This window comes from Leptonychotes weddellii, chromosome 6 (assembly GCF_054177405.1).
Source record: "Leptonychotes weddellii isolate Sample4059 chromosome 6, ASM5417740v2, whole genome shotgun sequence".
Lineage (NCBI taxonomy): Eukaryota > Metazoa > Chordata > Mammalia > Carnivora > Phocidae > Leptonychotes > Leptonychotes weddellii.
In genome coordinates this window covers 30,006,664-30,027,634 of record NC_138374.1, presented here as the reverse complement: position 1 = coordinate 30,027,634, position 20,971 = coordinate 30,006,664, and the positions used below count along the sequence as shown (strand labels likewise).

The following is a 20,971-nucleotide window of genomic DNA, read 5'->3' as shown; positions in this document are numbered from 1 at the left end:
CTTTCACTTAACCTTATGTTTTTAAGCTTGATCCATGTTATAGCATGGATCAATACTGATCGCCAAATAATATTCCATTGTATGGCATACCTCATTTTGTTTATTCATCAGTTGATTGACATTAGGGTTGTTCCCACTTTTTGGTTATTATAAATAATGCTCTTATGAACATTCATGTATTTTTGTATGGATATGTGTTTTCATTTCTCTTGGGTATATACCTAGAGTGGAATTGCTGGGTTATATGGTAACACACTGTTCAGCATTTTGAGGATTTGCCAAACTGTGTTCCAAGGTGGCTGTATCATCTTACACTCTCATCAACAACAGATGAGGGTTCTGGTTTCTCCCCATTCTTGCTGACACTTGCTCTTCTCTTTTTTTGCTTATAGCCATCCTAGTAGGTATGAAGTGGTAGCTCATTGTGGTTTCGATTTGATTTACCTAACTGGCTAATAATGTTGAGCATCTTTTCATGTGCTTATATTAGTATATCTTCTTTGGAGAAATCCTCCACTCAGATCCTTTCTTGCAACATTTCTGACAATGAGGCATGACATTAAGATGTAGTCTCATCCTTCATAGGTTGGCTATTGTCATTCCAAATCCTTAAGGATCAACGTTTGTCCTAGGAAGGAAAATGAGAGAGCTCTACTTCCAAGTGTGAAGAAGAAGAGAGGGATCAGCATTTAGGATTCCCATTCTGAGTTTGTGTCCATAAGCAGGGAAGACTGAAAATCAGTTCTTTTCTAGAAATGTGTCCACTCTCCATAGAAAAGCTCTGGACTTGAAGGTAGAAGACCTGGGTTCAATTTCTGGTTCCATTTGGTGACTATGCCCAACTTGCTTAGTTGGTAACTAAGCTTCTTTAAACTTTCCTTTCCACCACCTTCCCCTTTCAATTTTCATGCTTCCTTTTTTAAATTGAAGTATAATTTACCTACAGTAGAATTCACCCATTTTGGTGTACCATTTGAATTTTAACAAATGCATACAATTGTGTAACGACCACCACAATCAAGATAGAGAATATTTCTCTCATTCCAAAAGTTCCCTTTGTTCCTTTGTAGTCAGTCTCTTCCCCTGACTGCAGACCTCGGGAATATTGATCTGATTCCTCTCTTTATCATTTTGCTTTTTTCCAGAATGTCATTTAAATGGAATCTTACAGTGGTGGATAGCCTTTTGAGCTTGGCTTTTTTTCATTTAGCAGGATGCGTTGGAAATTCATCATTGTTTTTTCATACATGGGTAATTTTTTTTTAGTAGCATTCCATTGTACGTATATCTATCATAGCTTATTGTTAATCAGTTGAGAGACATTTGGGTTATTTTCAGGGTTTTTTGTGATTATGAATTAAGCCACTAAAAATATTCTCAGGTGAATATAGGTTTCATTCCTCTTGGGTAGATACTAAATTCTTTTGCAAAGTGATGTGCAAAGTGTCTCTATCATTTGGCATTGCCAGCAATATGTGAGAGTTCCAGTTGCTCCGTATCCTCTTGTCACAAACTCCGTTTTTTTTTTCATCTGTAAATGAAAGAGCAAACACTGCCTTAATATCTCAGGACTGTTCGATGGAAATAAAAGCGAAACTGCATAAGTAGAAGTGCTTTGTAACCTGTGAAGTGCTGCAGCCAAGTAGACGCCTCTGTGTCCGATGATCATGATCATGCTCACTTATATATAAAATTGTGTTTCCCACATGAGCTAAAGGTTTCATTTTTCCCTCTCCATCTTGGCAGACAAAGTGAGTTATGGCACGTCTAAAGCAGCAAGAGGTTTGCCTTAGATGCATTCTAGAGTTTGTCTTGGCTCTAGGTTTTGAACTTTTCACAGAAGCAGATAAATGACCAAGATGTAAATCATCAAGTGTGAGTCAGCTTTCTAAAGAAAAATGACCCTATGTGATGGAAGTCAGCAGGAGTGGAGTCAACAGGACAGATAGTGTGATGTGCTGCGGGAGAACTACATGCAGGCTTCAACCAGGCAGTGTCCCCAGGGCAAGGCATTTAGGACAGCTAAAGCAACTGAGAGGACTGGCTCTCTAAAATGTCCCACAGCAGTAGGGGTGAAAGGGGTGGGTAGGAAAACTGACTATAGAAGTAATCTCTTCAACATTTTCCAACTATTGAAATTTACTTTTTTTCCATGCTAGAGAGAGAAAGGCGTAAGAAACAAACAAGCAAAGGTTTTTTTCTTGACATTAGTATGAACTAATTTTACTGTAATATACAGATGGTTACATGTGGAAATGTGTAGAGATATGTATGTATTCACTGGTCAGTATACATACATACATTTCCTTGCTCTGTCATCTGAGGGGGCCTAGAAGCAGCTGACACCCCAGTAGCAATAAGCCCATCTGATCCCCAGATCTTGGTATCTAATACCTTTTTCCAATAAAAAGGAACCTGGTTTCCTTAGAGAAGTAGTTCATTCTAAGACTGGGACAGGAGATATCTAAGATGAACCTGGAGTGTCTGGTAGTGTTAGAATGTAAGGAAATAGTCAAAAACACACCAGGATGGGGTATGTTGAAGAGGCCAGGAGGCAACTTAGAAATGTCCCAATTGTCAAAGCTAAAGCAATTTGAACAAAATAAAGTAGTATTAGATTATAGCCTGTTGTGATTTTGTTAAATGAACATTTGTTAGGTAGAACTCTGGGGTGTCCAGTAGTCAGCCACATTTCAACAAAAGGCCACAAGGGAAAGTGAACTAGAGAAGGTTACTACTCACAGGTGCTAGAGGAGGAACATGGCTTGCCTACAAGGGCCACTGTGGGAAGTCAAGGCAGGCTGCAGGCAGAGAGAGAGGCAGGATGTGGGGCACATGCCTTTATTAGGGTCTGCAGGGGAATGCTTTGGGGTTACTGGGCTAAAGCTGGATTGGTCATTTCAAACCAAAAAGAGTGGGGCTACAGTAAGCTTCTGAGGGGTCTTATACAAGGGGCAGCCCTGGGTGGCAAGGGAGAGTATTTGTCACAAGGGTCTTTCAGGAAGTCATATCCGGAACTCACATTTACTTGTGACTCTGAGGGCTGTTACCCAGGGCGCTGCTCTCAGGAGAAGCTAGTATCAGTTCAAGGCCCCCATGGGTTGCTTGGCCACACAAAATGGATGCAGAGGCAATAATATCATGGAGTAGGATCTAAACTCTCAACATAGCCCAAAGTATACATTAAATATTCATGAGTCTATTCTGGTAAAAGTAAACGACTGAGTAAACAAGTAGGAATACAGTTGACCCTTGAACCACACAGGTTCGCTTCTGTATGGACTTTTATCAATAAATGCAATGCAATACTGTAAATTCGTTTTCTCTTTCTTATAATTGTCTTAATTAAAAACATGTTCTTTTCTCTAGCTTTGTTTAAGAATACAGTATAGAATACATATACAAAATATGTATTAATTCCACTATTATCGGTAAGACTTCTGGTCAACAGTAGGCTATAGGTAGCTAAGTTTTGGGGCAGTCAGAAGTTCTATGTGGATTTTTGACAGGGCAGGAGCGGGGGGCGGGATCAGCAGCCCTAACCCCCATGTTGTTCACAGGCTAACTGTAAACAAATCTCCTATGCAAAAGAATTCCAAATAACTTATTCTAGAAACTCCACCCTCTGGGAGGTTTGGCATACCTCCCACCCCTTCAGTGTGAGCTGCGTATAGTGATTTCCCTCCAGAGGGCACAGTATGAAAAAGGAGGAAAAATGAGTAATTTTACAAGGGAGGGAAGTAAGCTGACACTACCTCAGCCAGGTGATCAAGGTTAATGTCAACAGGCAAAAGTCATGTCGATAACATTTGTCCTTGATGAGATATAATGAGAATGGCACCTTGCCTCTGTAGTCTTCCTTCCACAAACCCTTAACACCAGTCTAATCATGAGAAAAACATCAGACAAATCCCAACTAAGGACATTTTACAAAATGCCTGACCGGTATGTCTCATAACCAAGGTCATTAAAAATCAGGAGTCTGAAAGGCACCTGGGTGGCTCAGCCGGTTAAGCACCCAACTCGTGGTTTCAGCTCAGGTCATGATCTCAGGGTTGTGAGATCGAGCCCCGAGGTGGAGTCTGCACTGGGCGTGGAGTCTGCTTAAGATTCTCTCTTGCCCTCTCCCTCTGCCCTGCCTGGTCCCTCACACCCCTGTGTGCATTTGAGCTCTCGCTCTCTCTCTTTATCTAAAAAAATAAAAATAAGGAGTCTGAGAAGCTGTCACAGCCAAGAGGAGCCTAAGGAAACAATGATTAAACACAATATGATATTCTGGACAGGATTTTGGAAAAAGACTAAATTAGAAAACTCAGGAAAAAATGAATATAGAATTTAGTTAATAATAACATACCAATTTGTTTTATTAATTGTGACAAATGTACTATACTAACTTAAGATGTTAATAAAAGGAGAAAATTGGGAGCTGGGTGTATGGGAATTCTCTGTACTATCAATTATTTTCTGAAAAATATTTCAAAATAATAAAAATTTACTTTAAAAAAAGTTATTGCCTTGCAAAATAAGAACTAGGAAGATACAAAATTTCATTTGTTTATATAGAACACTTTGCCTCACTGAAAATATTCCCAGAGGAATTTCAGTTCAATATTGATGAAATTTTACATATGTTCTTTCAAAGCTTTGTATTACATAAATTGTGTGAGCTTCAAATGAAACATTTATTATGATTTTTTTTATTGTTGCTCATTGAGATACCCCCCAAAAAGATGACTATAGATATCTGGGAGGCATTTCCTTTTTTTTTTTAATTTTTTATTCTTATGTTAATCCTCATGGGAGGCATTTCCTTTTAAAAATTTAAAGAAAGATGGAGAAAGAATTGGTAAAATAAATAAATAAAAATCCAGCAGGTAGTTACTCAGACTATCAGACACAATATCAAAGGCCACTCTTTCTGCCAAGTTAAAAACAAAATCCAGCTTGATTTTTGTTTGTTCTCTAAAATGTTATTTAGTTTTACTTTTCAAATTAACAAATAAGAGCAACTATACAAATAAGATCAACTTAAAATGTTATGGAACTCTAGATTTTATAATGTGACTGTGGCATGTAGAATATGTCCACTTAAAAACATCTGGACCATCTGGGTCAGTCCATTAAGATGTTTTATACCAAAGGAAAACTCCTATATTCCTTTTTTCAACTTAATTTATTCCTGGCTTCAAGTGTCCTTTCTCCCCTAAGATAATAGTGATGCCTTTAAAGGATATGTAGCAGTTTAATCTTTCATTGCTTTCTAGTGAGCTTCCTATAACAGAAAGTTTCTGGCAAGATGTTTTTACATTCAGATCCAAATCACTGTCTGTGATGAAACTGAGCCAAGAACTTCTCCATCACCCCCCCACCCCCAAAGAGGCTGGTGCTCCTCCACCCCACCCCCAAGATTCAGGGCTGCCAACCACTCATTTGCTAGGCTTTCTTCTCCTTGGGCTCTGACCTTAGGACTGTGGTCTTTCCCCAGGATTACTCTCTAGGGGCACTTTGGCTTATTATATGCTAAGCTGGCCATTTAGGATGTGATGACAAGGTGAGGAAAACTTGCAACTGCACACTCTAAGTCCTGCAGAGTTAGACAATTACCAGGTACAGAGTTTCTTCGTGGATTTGATTTATCCTAACGTAAGTCTGGCTCATCACAACTGCAGTCTGAAGACCATCCTGTCTGCAGCTGCCTCCACCCCCAGGGAGTTAAGTTTGTCCTCAGCTAAATGTACCCAGGTACTTCACTTCCTTCCGGGACTACTGTGTCCTCTCAGGCTTTTCTGTATGATTCTTGCCTAGTTGGTTAAGTGAAATAGTTAGTGACTGGCTATGATAGCTGCTGTCACCCGACTCAGACATGGTAACATCCACAGTTAGCTGAGCCCCTAAGTCGGCACCACACTGTGTGCCCCACACGTGTGGCCTTATTCCATCCTCTGCACAGTCCTGCAGTATAGTTACTGTGGTTCCCATTTTATAGATGGGAACACTGAGACTCAACAGACTTGGACAACCTGTCTGAGTCCACACAGCTGTAAATGGGAGAGCTGTGTCACACTCTGTTCCCCCTGACTTGTTACCCCCTCCTGCACACCACTTATGGACACCTGTCGGTCTACCCTGAATATTTATCCAAATTAGCACTCCCAGACCCATCTTTAGGCTTGCCCTCTTTTTTCCATACAAGGAAACATCAAAGTACCAATAGGATATTTTACTCTCATATTAATGTTTCAGCAGAAATTATTATTATTTTTAATCCAATTGATCACACCTGCTTTTGGAGTATAAACTTCTGTAGTTTAAACTTCAACATGTAGAGTTTTTCAGCTTGCATTAAACTCATTCTGTCCTTTCTGGGGATCCCAAACTCCACAACAAAAATGTCATACTCAGAAATACTTGGTTTCCTAAAGGTATTTTGTACATATTCCCATTATTATGTCTGAAGTCCCAAGTGAATTTGGTAGACTGCTGGAGGTGGTCCTCTGTAGACAGAAAAGATATGAGAAGGTATCTCCCTCCCCCCTGGACCCTGTCAACCTGGTGCATTGACGTGATGATTGGGGAAAAATCACACAGACCCCATCCATAGCTTCTCTTTCCAAAAGCGGAGCACAAAGAAAATCAAGCTGAGTGAATATCCACAACATGTGAAGGGAGAAAAAATATTAATGTTTAATTTGAAACAATATGGGATAGTGGGAAGGGTGGGAACCCTGAGGTTTTAGTCTGAAAGCTTCCCTAACCAGCTGTTTGTGGCTCTTAGCTAAGTCAGCCTCTCTGGACCTTATTTTCCTTACCTGTAAATTGTAAAATGTCACCATTGGAGTGTTTGTTAATGTACTGTTTATGTCTCTTCCTCCTTGGGGAAAAAAAAAAAAACCTCAAGAGGCTTTTAAAAACAATGGAGCGAAAAGTCTAGAATCATGCAGGAGAGGTTGGAATGATGTGGGCAAGAATGCCTAGGTCAAAGGAAACTTGATGCCATTGATTCAAAAATTGGTCAGAGCTTCCGGGTAGCCTAGACAAAAAGAGAGATGTGATGGGTTATATTGTTCTCATTATCTAAAAAAGGAATGTGGAATGGAGGGAACAGAAGGAAGAAGAGGAAGAAAGGAAAAAAGCAGCAACCTACCAGATTGTCAGAAAATCCAAGTTCAGCCCTGGAAGGAATTGTTTTCTGTGTCCTATAGACAATGGATAGTCTTCAAGAGCAGCTTACAGGACAAAAACATTGGAAACAGTCTTTCTCTGGCCATATTTTATACGGACCCTCAATAAAAGGACATCATGAAAAAACATAGCTCTCTAAAGATATCCATGTAGATGGCTAAGATAATCTAGTCCAGGTGTGTTGCTCACCAAAGGTCTTACTTGGCATAGGGCAACTTAGAAAATCTAAGGAATGGGGGCGCCTGGGTGGCTCAGTCGTTAAGCGTCTGCCTTTGGCTCAGGTCATGATCCCAGGGTCCTAGGATTGAGCCCTGCATCGGGCTCCCTGCTCCATGGGAAGCCTGCTTCTCCCTCTTCCACTCCCCGTTTGTGTTCCCTCTCGCTGTCTCTCTCTCTGTCAAATAAATAAAATCTTTAGAAATAAAAAAATAAAATCTAAGAAATGAATGCCTGTCATGACCCTTAGGATATCTTTCTCAAATACCACTTGCCTCAGCCAAGCTTTTGACAAGTGTGATAGGCTGGTTACAGACAGTTGACAATTGAAATTCTTGGCAAGTCCCTTCATATATAAAAGTAATTCAGGTTTGTGAACGTTCTACTTGCACCACCTTCCTATTCCCCAGGGAATGTGGGGACATCTACCTGCGGGGAGGGCTGAGAAACTTTATTACCATGGTGATCCATATCTAGGGATGGAGGGAGGGAATTTCATTTTCTACTGTATAGAATGCTGTAGTACTAGATTTTTCTTTTTACAACATGTATTACTCAGAATAATAGAGATTAAACCAGGGGCCTTGGGGAGGGGAGAGAAGGGAAGGAGGGAAAGGAGGGAGGGAGAGAGAGTGAAAATAAAGTACAGTTGCACGCAAGTAGATTTGAAAAGTTCTGTTTAACACACGAAGCCCTAGTGTGGTCCTGCCACTTAGACATTGCTCCACAAATATTTGTTGAATGATGAAATAAGAAATAGAAATGGAAGCGAGCACTAGCCGGCGAGAGTCTTGAGGTGACGTTGCCAGCTGGCTGCCTCGACTAGGAAACAAATGTACTGTGGCTTCTTTAAAACACTTTGTTGTGAGTAGGGCAGCCTCCAAAGGCCCCTTTCCAGGATGAGCAGCCCCAAAATGCATCCCCCAGATTCCTAAATGGGTTCATCTGTCAACCAGAGCTCTAGGTGTGAGGTAGATGGCCGGGAGTGCCTCTTCTGATCCAGCATAACTGGGAATGAGCCCTTCCTCCTGTTATCACTCAGCTGATGCTTTCGTTTGCTTCCTGAGGTCACTCTTGGAATATCATTCAATTGTTCATTCAGTCATCCCCCCAGAAATACTGCTCGAGTGCCTACTGTGTGCCCGGCACCGTTCCAGGCTTTGGAGATCCTGCAGTGAAAAAACAAAATTCTCGATTCCGGAAGTTGCTTTCTGAGGTAGTGTGCGGTCTTTGTCGGCTTCCACCATGGTGTACCGTGGCCAGAACCAAAAAGTGCAGAAGGTGATGGTTCAGTCCATCAACCCATCTTCAGATACTTGCAAAATAGATCTCGAATTCAGGTGTGGCTCTATGAGCAAGTGAACATGCGAATAGAGGGCTGTATCATTGGTTTTGATGAGTACATGAACCTCGTATTAGATGATGCTGAAGAGATTCATTTTAAAACAATGTCAAGAAAACAATTGGGTCAGATCATCCTAAAAGGAGATAATATTACCCTGCTCCAAAGTGTCTCCAACTAGAAATGATCAATGAAGTGAGAAATTCTTGAGAAGGCCATGTAGTTTGTTTTTTTAGATGTCCTTTGTTGGGAGTGTAGTTCTAAAACATTTGTTCGTATTGTTTTGATTACCTTTATGTTGTTACCAGAGTACAATAAATGCTGTGGGATTTTTTTTATTAAAAAAAAGGGGGGCTGCCTGGGTGGCTCAGTCTTAAGCGTCTGCCTTCGGCTCAGGTCATGATCCCAGTGTCCTGGGATCGAGCCCCGCATAGGGCTCCCTGCTCCGCGGGAAGCCTGCTTCTCCCTCTCCTACTCCCCCTACTTGTGTCCCCTCTCTCGCTGTGTCTCTCTCTGTCAAATAAATAAATAAAATCTTTTTTTAAAAATGAAAAATAAAAAAAGGAAGAAAAGAAAAAACAAAATTCTCTACTGACAGGGGTTACATTCTAGTTAGGTGGAAACAGAGAATAAGAAAAATAAGTAAAAAGTATGGAATGATAAGCGTTAGGGAGAAGATAAAGCAGGGAAGAGGGATGGGGAGTGTTGGGGAGGGGTGGCTATTGTAAGCTTAAATAGGACAGTGAGGGAAGGCTCACTGGGACCCTAGTATCTGAGTAAAGATCGGAAGGGGTTGAGGGAGTGAGCTGTCTGGATATACGCAGGAAGAGCAATCCAGGCAGAGGGAACAGTAAGTGCAAATGTCCTGTGGAGATAGGGTGGAGGTAGAACACATACCTAGCACATTCAAGGAACAGTAAGGAGGTCGGTGTGACATGCTACAGGCAGTTGAAAATTAAGATTCTTGGTGATGTATGTAGCTATAGTTGATTCATTTATTATTCTATATTATTCTACCATTAAAAGATATCTCTCTCTCTCTCTTTCTCTCTCTCTCTCTCTCTCACACACACACACACACACACACAAAATGCATGTGTGGTTCCCCAGACCAGCAGCATCAGCATCATCTGCATCAGCATCATCTGGGAGCTTGTTAGAAATGCAGACTATTATCCCCGCCCCCATGCACCCACACCCCACACCTACTGAATCAGGACCTACATGTTAACAAAATCCCCAGTGCTTCCTGTGCACATTTAAGTTTGAGAATGGCCAGGGCCCTTGATCAGCAGTTCCTAGGCTTTATCAGAATCACTTAGGAAAACTTTTCAAAAGGACAGGTTCCTACCTCCCTACCCCATACACTGAATTAGATGCTACGTGGTAAAGTCTGCAATTGGATATTTTTAAGGAACTCTCAAGGGTTGTTCTGATATGGAGCCACATGAGGAACCACTGGGCTCTGAATGATGGTGTCATGTATAAGTGACCAAAACGGGGTTCATTCCTCATGGGCCTCAAAACACAGATTGAAGAATCAAGCTAATAATCATCAGGATGCCTCCAAGCACCGAAACATGACCCCAAACTAATATTCCAATGCACGGGTGGAATGGAAATAAATATTGGTGGCTCACATTTCAGGAGTTTTCCAGAACATTTAAGTGGATTTGAAAAATACTTTTTAAAAGATTGTTTGTAGAAACATCATACTCTTTCCAGTCCTTCTTTGGCATAGAGTTTAATCAGATTTAAAATGGTGAGTGTTCTTTGTAAGGTTGTGTGTTTCTTTTCTTCTAGGGCATGTAAAACAAGACATCTGGGTTTTATCATTAAAATGCTAAAACATGTCCAGCATTTTTAGGAAACTTTTAGGAGTTTATACACTAATAGGTGTTAGATACATTTGATAGAAGTCTATTCATTTAGAGTTTTTAAAAGTTTATACATACCAATTTTTTTGTTTCAGAAAAATATTTGAGTAAACCATTTAAGTTTCTGACTGTATTTTCCAGCACTTAGAAAATTAGGAGAAAATAGAAAGAAATCTTTTAGTCCCACCCTTATGTGAAAATATCTCATTTTCAGATATTCTTGGTTTTATATTATACACTGAATTCTCATCAATTCATAGCAAAATATGCTTTTACTCTCTTATTAGCATCTGTCAATTTATCTGTGGACATAAAAAGCATCTTCTTTGATTAATTTCTTCCCTGCCTGCAGAATTTCAGGAAAGATATAAAAATCTAGAATTTAAAGAGTGAGGCTAGGTGTATTGTAGGCATATTCTGTGCATGAGTCTCAGACATGATGCTCCCCAGTCCTACCATGGAGCAGAGAGGCCAGGGAGGGGTGTAGAGTAGAAGAGCCAGGGAAACATAAGACATTTAAAAAAGTTGTAATTTCTAATTTCAAAGAAATACCACATTAAATGTAGGTACCTCACAAAACCAAATCATGTAGATACATGCCCATTAATATTAGTAAACTTGTCTAACCTTTCCACTGGGCTTATGAATATACAAAGCACTTATCTCCTTTATCTCCTTTAATCCTGCAATTCTGTAAGGTAGGTGTTGCTCATTGGCCTGTTTTAAACTGAAGGCACAAAAGAAGAGAGACTAAGTAAGTAATTGGCCCAGTACCACACGGTTAGTAAATGTTAGAGCCGAGACTCGAGAACAGCGCCTCTGACCTCAAACACAGGCTCTGGCTGATCCCACTGCATCTAGTAAAGATTATTTGTCCAGTCAGCATCCCCAAAACATGATCTTGTTTTGGTTTGGTTTGCTTTGGTTTTTTGGTATGAAATGTGTCACTTTCTAATACTTGAACCGCATGGGTTTTGTTTTTTTTTTTTTACTTTTTAGTCTCTGTCATCAACACCCTAGGCGCTTTCCAAGTAAATATTTCTCTAAAGAGATTTCTTGAGCCAGAAACTGAACACATCTTTACCCCTCTGGAGTGAAGGCTCAGCCCCTCTCTACAGGAAAAGCAAGGCTGGTGTTGGGCCCCCACCCCCTCTTGCCACAGCGCCACGTAACCCTTAAATTACCAGACCCCAAACAGGTCATTCACTTTTATAGAGACTGTCAACACACCCTCAAAAGCTGTCAACACTCTTAAACTTCTTTCACTAACTCTCCTGATGACAAGGAGCGGCTCTAACTTCAGCCCACTTGGCGAAATCCCAAGTCCTGCCAGCCTCATGGCCCCCATCTCCAAAATAAATCCCCTCTTCTGCTGATCTGAAGCTCACGTCAACTTCCCCATGTCCAGGGTTTTGAGTTTCTGCAGCTCCTGTCCTGGGGTTTGTGCCCTTGAGCTGTGAGTCAGGGTCCCCAACCCATTGTCCCCTGCTGCCACCACTGAGCAGCCGCCTTCTTCCCTTCCCGAAACAGATCCTGGAAGGATTTTTCTGGAAAGGCTCTTCCTGCTGATACCTCCTCTCCTGCAGGAAACAGAGGAGGCTTCTTGGCTCTTCCTTTGACCTCTCTTGCCATCCACAGTAAAGACAAATAGCAGCCACATCAACTTTAATGTGTTTTTGTTCCTGTTTTCCTTCTGCCCCAGATCTCCACTCCCCTAGACCCTTCCCCTTCTGGAGCTGGTCTGCAGGGCACAGCCGGAGGGTGGCTGGAAGGGGAAGAGTTCAGGCCGCAGTGTGTCTGAAATTCTGCATGCAGGTGGCTGCTTGTAAGGGCTGTGATATGGCAGGCCCGGGGCTGGCCACTCTTGTTTCATTGCCCTGACTCTTCTCCCTTTTGTTCCTCGAGTTTTGCCCGACAAGGACGCGCTGCCACCATCTCTCAGGCCCCCTGAGTCAGCGTCTTTAGCAATTCCTGCAGCTGCCAGCTCGCTTTTTCCTCACCATCAACTTCTTCACTCAAGTAAGGCTGCCTCTGAGGCCCCACAGATGGAGGGAGAGTAGGACAGAAAGCGGCAGGGAGGGGTGGCCGTGCATCAGATCCTCTTCACAGAGATAACGGAAGCCCAGCAGGCCATGACTCTAGGATGCCCTGAGGTCAGGAGACTTGAGGTCTAGCCCTGGCACTGCCACTGACTAGCTGGGTGACCTTGGACAAGTCACCTCACCCCTCTGCTTCTTGGGGTTCTTCATCTAAAAAATAAAGGAAATGGGCTAAATAACCTCTAAGGTCTTTTGATTTATTAGCTGCCATATTATGTAGTAGAACCAGATGTCTAAAACCACGTGTCTGCTCAGCTCTTTCCTCATCACAGCCTTGGCTATGAAATCAGAGTTGCCCATGTGCTTTAATCTCATTTTGGATTATAAGAAATTTTTCCTGTGTCTTGGCTTTAGAATTCCTCCAATGACACATTGATTCCGAATTTATGACACCAGTTAGAAAATCCTATGCTGCCATTTCTGACTATTTCTACCCTTCGAAGTCCACTCACACCATGCAGTTTCTAGAGATGAAAGGATGTGTTCTCGGGTTGGACAGATGCAAAGAGAGGTCTCCAGGATTGCCAGTGGATATGAGCCTCTGGCTATGTTCACTTCAGGATAAAGAAGTTTGGAGGAACCCAATGCCACTATTCCAGGGGCTTTCTAAATGTAAGTGTTCCTTTGGGGAAAAAAAAATTGCATGGCCAAAAGAATTTGGGAAACTCCAAATATTAGCTCCTTCTTGGAGATTCACCATGTGCATTAGCATATTTAAAGCTCCAAGAGGGGCGCCTGGGTAGCTCAGTCATTAAGCGTCTGCCTTCGGCTTGGGTCATGATCCCAGGGTCCTGGGATCGAGCCCCGCATCGGGCTCCCTGCTCAGCGGGAAGCCTGCTTCTCTCTCTCTCACTTGCCCTGCTTGTGTTCCCTCTCTCGCCGTGTCTAAATAAATAAATAAATAAATAAATAAATAAATAAATAAAATCTTAAAAAAAAATAATAAAGCTCCAAGAAATCCTGCCAGTGAAGAAATCTTAATTTATCCTAGCATTTTCCAAACTTATATAGCCCCAGATACCTTCTTCACAAAATACTTTAACATCTGGTAGGACATGTCCCTGAAACAGATTTTAGGAAACATTACTCCCAAACATTACTGACCTATCTCTATCTGGGTCTTCAGAGCAGAAAGGGATAATTACCGCTGCTAGAATATTTATTAAGCACACGTGGCAGTAATTCAAAATTGGCAGATCAACTGTCCAGCAGCCAGGATTTCAAAATCTGAAGCTGCAGAGGGACAGGCACAGGAATAAGCATGCCAGTCAACAAACAAGACAAATGAAGTGTCAAGTGCAGCTTGGGAGCATAGACCAGGCCACAGGGCAGTTGTCTGCCTTCCCGAGCTGAATTTCCCTGCTCTCAGCTGTCAGTCTTAAGTTCTTTGCTCTACCAGGCAGTTACCTTTCAGCCAGTTACACGATATCAAAGCAGGACATTCATTGTTTATTTTTATAGGTTAGGTGGTTGGTGAGGCACACGAGTAATTTTATCCCGTGCTGAGCATCCTAGAATTTTTGCCTTACACATGCCACTCCGTTGAGTTTTATTCAGAATTGGAATCTGTTCTTTCCCCGGAAAAGACGACCTCCTTTTCACCAAGTAAGAAAGATATTGAAATGGCCAACGTCTCATGCTGTTGTTTAATCCCAGTCTGAATCAAGTGTCATTTCGGTTTGTGTACACGATGTTTCCCGGACAGGGGGCCCAAGCTTCTCAGGGCCCCCTTCTAGGACCTATTTGTGATTCACTGTTATTTTTCCCAGCACTTCCCCTGGAACCAAGCCATACCCATGCGTCCTCACTTCCTCACACAGCTCCCGCCTCCGCCTCCTTTCCCCATCACCTGTTTTCCATTCCCCCCCACCAACGTTCCTTAGATCCTCTATGGATATGTTTTTTCTTAATTTTTTCTCTTGCTTCATTTCCACCTTTCTTCTGCCTCTTCTTTCTGTCCTCTTTAAAAGAACTGAAGGCTCATTCTTTCTGAGGGTTTAATCCTTAGGAAGTTCCTCTCTGCTAAACAGAGAAGGGAAGCAAGCACTGTAATAAAAAGGCCAACAATGTTTCCACAAAGACTCTATCTTGAAAAAGAAGTTGCTTATTATTTTTTTTAATTATCAATATTAGTTGACATGTATTGAGTATGTGCTCTGCTCCAAGCACTAGGGCCCTTAACATACATTGTCTCTTTTATGAGTCACCACACCCCTTATGATATAGGACATTTATTATTCCCATTTTATGGATGAGCAGTTGAGTCTCAAGGAAGGAAGGAAATTTGCTCAAGGTCATAGAACTAGTAAAAAGCAGGGCCAAGAAATGATCCTGCATTTCTCTGGTTCCCCATCCTGTCTTCTCCCATTGCTCCCCCGCCCTCCTTTAGAACAGGGAAGTCAAAGAGACAGAATTCTGGTTTTTATCAAATTTATTCCCTAACAAGTTTCATTCACAGAAGCTCACCCCTCCACACATGTACTGCACAGACAGCAGATTGAATTACCTCCTTAATGATCTATTATATGCACCAGTGTCCAGCTTGGCCAGGATGTAATTGATTTTGGTGGGATGCCAACATCCTTTCTTTCTTCACACAGATCTATCTTCAGGGGAACATACGCGAACACATGCAAACCATTTTATTCCCTTCCATTCCCTCCTTCCTGCTTGATCGTTAGTGTTGGTTTCATTATTAGGCTGCTGTTCTGGGCTCACCGTTTTCACTGCTGTTGGCAAACCTTTGCTGTTGGGCTCTACAAGTGAAAGAGTGACTTGCTGGGCTTACTTTTACTTTCCTGGGACAAGTGTCCACCTGCTGGGGCCCAGAGTGGTTCACAGCATGTCTCAGAACCTCTGGACTTGCTCAGTGGCCCTGAAAGACAGCCTTCACTCTCCTCCTTTTCCCAAGCAGGATGGCCTATGGACAGTGACTTCCCCATCCAGGGGACTTAAGTAATCAGGGGGGCCACTTCCCGTCCATCACTTGGGGCACCTGAGAAGGAGCCCAGCCAATTCCAGAGCAGATGAAAAGGCCACCACTACCCTCACTCTCTGATGCCCAATTATCACAAGGAAAATGGAATCTTCCAGTCATGGGCCAAATTACCCATAGGCCTTCTATGTCACAGCTCCCTGGGTATCCTTCCCCAGCACTGGCCTCTTGAGCTTCTTGGATGAAGAGCAAGCTGACGGTGGGGGGGGGGGCTGTCAGCCCCCGCGCCCCTACTGCAGCCCCCAGAGACCCCGGCATTCGGGTGCTTGTACGCTCTTCCGAGAGCGGCAGCACCAGCAGGGGGCAGATGCTGGGGCAGCTGTGCCCTGTCCCGTCTCAGAACAAGAGGTTATTCAGCCCCTGCCACTCGAGCTGGACCCTGTGCCGGGAGATAGATGAGTAAAACAATCAATACCTGCTTTCAAGAAGCTCATGCTCCAGGGGCAGGAGCCCGGGGGAAAGTGGTCACAGTACAGTGATAAAGTTAGCTTAGGGCAGAGGATGGATTAACCATGTGAGGATTCAGAAAGCCTTCCTGGAGGAGATGACATCTGGGCCACTTGGCAGTCAATGAGATGCGGGGCTGGAAGGTGACGGAGGAGTTAAGGATTGGGGTCAGGGTGGGCCTCCAGAGCCCTTGGGCCCTCCAGCTAGAAATGCCCGGTTAATTCTTGGATATACAGGACAAGAGCTAGATATTCAGAGATAGCAGCTGGGGGGGTGGGTATAACCAGGTCAGTGAAGGGAATCATCGCGGGAGAAGATATAGCATAAGAAGAACCAAGGACAGATTCCCCAAGAAATGCCAGCATTCAAGAACTGACTTGTGCCAGCAGAGGACAATATTATGGGCACGGGCTCTGGGGCTGGGCTGCCTGAGTTGGGATCCCACCTTCACAACTTACTAGCTGTGTTACCCTGTGCAAGTGACTATGCCTCTCTGTGCTTCCATTTCATCTATAAAATGGGCTGATAATCACATATACCTCATTGAGTTGTTGTAGGATTAAATTAATTAATACACTTTAAGCACTTAAAACAGTCTATTTAAGTAGATGGTATAAGCACATTTAATAGCATTATTCCTTCACTGATGTCAGAAAAGGGCAAAAGGAAAAGGACAGCCTATGACACAGTCAGGCCTCTCAGTGCCAACCGGCACAGCTCAGTCGAGATCCTCAGTGAGGAGAGGTGAAGGAGAGCCCCCATGGGAGCCAGATCACAGCTGGGATGGAAGGAATGGATCATGCTGGGTGGGCAGGGGCAGTGGCTGCCTTACTCGCTGCATGCCCCAGTGGCCCTTGCAGTGCCCAGTGGCATGTGAGCTCCTTAGCGGTAGAAGAGCCCTCCGTAAAGATTTGCTTAATGAGGATATATTTTCTGAAGGTCCTGCAACTCAGCTGGCATGATGAGGCTGCCGGGACCAGGGAAGGCACGTGGGCCACTCAGGTGGTGGCCGCAATTTGGGGAGCAGGTTTCTTGGGGGCCTCTCTTGACTCTCTTGACTCTCTGTCTGGGACACCTAGTTGTTTCCGCGAGTGAGCTGTAGGATGGAATCTCCTAGGCCTTCTCCTTCCAGACTCTTTAACCCATGAGACCCTGTCCTATTCTGCGTGTCATAGAAAACTTGGAATTTTAGACAGGTGACAGAACAGAAACATGCGTAGACATTCAATTCATGCTTGCAACACCTTCTCTATGACCTTTCAGAACACCAGCATTCTGTTTCTAAATGGGGTGTTCCTTATTTGAGCTGAGCTCACTGTAGTTTTGTTAAGGCATTTCTTTGCTCACTAGATCAGGGTAGATATTGGGGCTATGGTACAGTTTAAAAAGCTATAATGAATTCACTCTTTGGTCTAATGCTCGTAAGAGAACATGGAGAGTAATAAAGCATGGTAGTTTAAAAGCACATGCTTTTCATTTGGCTCATTCCTAGTTTATAGGTTGTGTAACCTTGGACAAGCTAGCTCTGCCACTCTGAACCTCAGCTTCCTCATCTGTAAAATGGGAACACTATTAGTACCAGCATGTAAGGCTGAGAGGATTAAAAGGGATAAGCAGAGTCCCTCTCACAAATACATGCCCACTACATGGAAGCAGTAGTGATTGTAAGTATTATTATCAAAATCATGCAAAGAGGAGAAGAAATTGGTTCACAAGTGGCCCCTGTGATAGGATCAGGATAGTTTGGAGCTAACCGCTCACTTATATCAACTTTTTATGTAAACGCCTAGCCATGTGTTTCAATCCCATTATTAAAATGGAATGAAATAACAAAGACCCTATTCTAGGACTATCAATAGATACTTTTACAAAAGGAGAGAATACAGATGAGATGAGGCTCACTCTTGAATACCGTTTAATAATTGGTTTCAGAATGAATGACCTGTTCAACTGAGTAGGGTAAGAGAGCGGAGGATAATGCAGCCTGCACGACTCTTAGCAATTCTCTGCAGTCCGTTTAACTAGAAATGGCATCTGCATGTTGAAGTCAAAATGTTTACTCTCGTTGCTTTTAAAACAGTAAGTAGCCATAAAAAAGCATGAAATCTTGCCATTTGCGACAGCAGAGATGGACCCAAGGGAATGCAGCTGAGTAAACTAAGTTAGACAGGGAAAGACTAATACCTATGATCTCACTTAGATGTAGAATTAAAACAAGAACAACAGCAACAAACCAAGCTCATAGATACAGAGAACAGATTGGTGGTTGCCAGAGGTGCGGGTTACAGGGTGGGGAAAATGGGTGAAGAGGGTCCAAAGATACAAACCTCCAATTACAAAATAATTAAATCATGGGGATGTGATGTACAGCATGGTGATTACAGCTAATAATACTGTATTGCATATTTGAAAGATGCTGAAAGAGTAGATCGTAAAAGTCCTCATCACAAGAAAAAAAATTGTATAACTATGTCTGGTGATGGGAGTTCACTAGACTTATTGTAGCCATCATTTTGCAATATATACAAGTATTGAATCATGTTGTTTGCCTGAAACTAATATGTCAGTTATACCTCAATTTAAAAAAAAAAGAATATGGTGTCACAGAGAGTGGAACAGCAAAACATTTTCAAAACTTTTAATAAATTTATTCTTTGTACAAAAAAATAGTTTAAATTAGGTATGTCATGTGGAATTGCACACTTGTCAAAACTTCTAGATTTCACACTGAAAATATTTACATGTAATTTTATTGGCATGAACCATCGGTTAAATGGAACCAAAATAAAGAAAAAACATTTTAAAAGAACAGTAAACAATTCTAAGAAATTTAGAATTCTGAATATTTAGGGAATGTTTAGTTGAAGAATCTTTTGCAAACCATGGGGGAGACATTCTGCAAACAATAGAAGGATGGCCAGAACACTATGGTTTCTATCCTCAAGGATTTGACAATTTAGAGAAGGTGGATATATATACAACGGACTTAATTGCAAGGCAGAACATGCTATCTTAATTTTCTTATACTTGCTCCAGACCCTCCTGTCCTCATGCCTAATGTAGTTCCTGGCAAATGCACAGGCATAGAGTAACTATTTGTAGGAAGAATTAGCACTGTTACAGAGATATGAATAAAGTACTTTGGGAGAGAGTGGGGACCACAGAATGGTAGAAAGACTGGACTTCCAAAGATGGTAGCATAGAAATGGGTAAAGTTGGCCTTGTACCTCCCAATCATAGTATCCACTATACTACTCTTTATTACTTGCTTATGTTATTTTCCCCACGAGGCTCCAGCCTTCCCAAGACCAGGTGCCATGTCTGTCATGTTTACTGGTGTCCAGCATGGTACACGGGACATAGTAGATACTCAATATACTCAATAAGTATTGTTAAAAGAAGGAGGGTCAGGCGCCTGGGTGGCTCAGTCGTTGGGTGTCTGCCTTCGGCTCGGGTCATGATCCCGGAGTCCCGGGATCGAGTCCCACATCGGGCTCCCTGCTCGGCGGGAAGCCTGCTTCTCCCTCTCCCACTCCCCCTGCTTGTGTTCCTGCTGTCGCTATCTCTCTCTGTCAAATAAATAAAAAATAAATAAAAAAAAAGAAGGAGGGTCATCAGATTTATTTGTCAAGACTTTCCCCCGCCAGTTGCAAGTTAACAGCAACTCAAAGCTGCTTAAACAAAATAAGGGCATTTTGGGGTTTATGTATATGGACTCTTCATAGGGCTTCAAGTATGGCTGGATCTAGGAATCTAAGGTCCTCAGGAATCTATCTTCATCTTTTTTTTTTAAGATTTTATTTATTTATTTAAGAGAGTGCACACATACACACACATGCACACATGCACGTGAGTGGGGGATGGGGCAGAGGGGGAGGGAGAGGGACAAGCAGACTCCACACTGAGCACAGAGCCTGCTATGGGGCTCAGTCTCAGGACCCCAAGATCATGACCCGAGCCAAAACCAAGAATCAGGCACTCAACCAACTGAGCCACCCAGGCACCCCCTATCTTCATCTCTCTTTTGTGTTATCTTCATTCTCAGGTAGACTCTCCTGATATTGTGGCAGACAACTGACTTGTATCTTGACAGTTTACAATTCCAACAAAAAGACTGTGTATCTTTTCCTGATAGTTTCAGGGAATGACTCTGTCAAGGAGGACTCTGGTTGGCCTGGCTTGGTCGTATACCCACTTTGAACAAATCACTGAGACCAGGCCTAAAGTCAGGGGAGGAGCTGCCGCATGAATTCTGTATAGATTGAGATGCAGAAAGCTGATTTCGACTAAGAGACATTGGAAAGCCAAAGCAAACAAACAAAATGCCCTATGTATTCACACCCCAAGGAAACTGGACAGTAGCGTAGAGATAGGAATAGGCTGAGAATAGGAAATGATACAAAACATAGTAGGGTTGAAATATCAGACAGATGAGTGGTGGGAAGCTATGGGAATTAATGCTGAAGATGTAAATTTAGATCAGATGGTGTCAGGCTTGAAGACCAGAAAAAGAAGGTTTAGATTCGTTCTGTAGACAATTGTGATGCGATGTAAGGGGAAGGGGAGGGGAGGGGGTATAATCCAAGATGTATTTAGGGCTTCTCCAGAAGCCACCTTTAGGGGCCTCTCTTTTCCCCTCTGTGTCCCTCCTAAACCAAAAGTCACCAGTGGAAACATGCCAAGCAGGACATGGAGTTCAAGAGACTCTCCTGCGGCTACTTCATGTGCAGAAGGATGTCTGGACACATGTGATTTGCTGGCCTCTGCATCCTCAACACTGAGCCCCTGGCGTGAATAAGTCACAGCCTCTGGT

General features: G+C 42.6%; 1 protein-coding gene and 1 pseudogene across 1 annotated transcript in view; both read left to right on the top strand.

Moving 5' to 3' along the window:
• PLCE1 (phospholipase C epsilon 1) overlaps positions 1-20,971 on the top strand; it is a 299,036-nt gene that overhangs the window by 196,676 nt on the left and 81,389 nt on the right. The gene's annotated exons all lie outside the window — the stretch shown is intronic.
• LOC145722027 (small nuclear ribonucleoprotein E pseudogene) lies at positions 5,356-9,304 on the top strand (annotated as a pseudogene).